The 1,557-nt window shown below is 35.1% G+C and overlaps 1 protein-coding gene across 1 annotated transcript in view; it reads left to right on the top strand.

Annotated features, from left to right (window-relative positions):
- The window catches only part of LRRC16A (leucine rich repeat containing 16A), a 115,764-nt gene that overhangs the window by 61,107 nt on the left and 53,100 nt on the right, over positions 1 to 1,557 (top strand). The window lies entirely within an intron of this gene.

The raw sequence follows: 1,557 nt of genomic DNA on the forward strand, positions 1-1,557 counted from the left end.
CGCCACCGGGCTGGCCCCTGTCTGTTCTTCTGATACACAATTTTTTTGGTATACCTACCCTAAAATTTGGGTTTCCTGTTTAGGTGAGATTCTGTTTGATTCATTTAACTTGATGTGCCCGAGAAGGTGGAATTCGTACTGTAATGTTTACCTAACAGGGGGTCTTCATTTCCTACCCATTTTCTGTATTTCACGTGGTGCGTCCATCTGGTCATATAACTAGAGCATTCAAATTGTTGATACTTTTTCCTCTGAGGACAATTTTACCTCAGTTCTTATTTCATATTTTAAACTTTACATTATCAGTATAGTTACTTGTCACCCTCCCATGAAAACAGTTGTATGTGCCTATTTCATCTTCTGTATTGAGTAAGTTAATGTTTTACTTAAATATTTACTTTTTAGTAATTCACTATAGTGTGAGAGGACAGCAGTGAGACTGGGTTTGGGTTACTTATATTCTCAATTGTTTCTACATTAGCTTCTGATTTTAGTAATTTTTAGACCCACCTATTGTTAAGGAATAGTGTGTGTTTTTAATTTTCAAAACCAAGGATCTGATATGGCTGATATTATTTTTTTAGCCTGGAAGAGAATGTAATGTGTTAAGAAATTTCCTTGTTTATCAACCACTGTTACCATTTTTTAAAGTCTGTGAATAATGGGCCGGCCCGGTGGCGCACTGCTACAGTGCGCCGCTTGGGAGCGTGGAGGCGCTCCNGAAAAAAAAAAAAAAAAAAAAAAAAAAAGCCTAAAATATAATCCAAGATTTCAAGTAACATTCTAGTATCACTAGGTAAAGCTGAAAAATAATTTTCTATGTAACTATGTAAATCTATAAGTATATTCGATCTGTGTGGAGGAAATTGTCTAGGTTTTTAAAACTTTCTTGTCCAGTACATTGTAAAATTTGTATTTAATAAGTGTTTTAAATTTGTTTGCATTTTGAGGCATTATGAGTTGGACACTATGATATTACAGTGTCATTGTTCTGGAGAGCTCTTAGACTAGCCTTAAAAGAAAATAAGTAAGAAGAAATAGTTTTAAAGTAACAATTTAAAATTAACTCTACATATTATGTTTCCTGCCAGATTTACTTGGTCATGTGTAAGTTGGAAAGAGGTAAAGGAAACGTGAGCTAGTAAAATGTATTTTGTTGGGTTTATAGGTGATGTGATTTGGGTTGAGAGAGTGTTGGTTTATGAAAGGCTGGCGTCAGCTACTGGAACATCGGTTTTAAATTGTGTAGTCTTTGTAATAAGTAAGTTTGTTTTGTTTGATTGGTTTTATTTTGTTTTGTGAAAGAAAACAAAAGGTGTTCTCTTTAAAGTCTGTGGGGTGAAGATGGAGACGTGTTTAGAAAGCAGATGTAGGCCCAACATCAGAAGCTGAGGGAGGACCAGGCTGCAGGCACGCCCCCCAGGCGGCTTCCGTTTTGTAAAAATGTTCATGTTGCTGTGAAACATAAAGAAGCAGGAGATGTAGATCTTTTTTTAAAATTTATTTTTAAAACTTTTATCAGTATGCAATGTAGTTGATTTTCATGTCCCTTAACCA

This window comes from Galeopterus variegatus, unplaced genomic scaffold (assembly GCF_000696425.1).
Source record: "Galeopterus variegatus unplaced genomic scaffold, G_variegatus-3.0.2 Scaffold732, whole genome shotgun sequence".
NCBI classification, from domain to species: domain Eukaryota; kingdom Metazoa; phylum Chordata; class Mammalia; order Dermoptera; family Cynocephalidae; genus Galeopterus; species Galeopterus variegatus.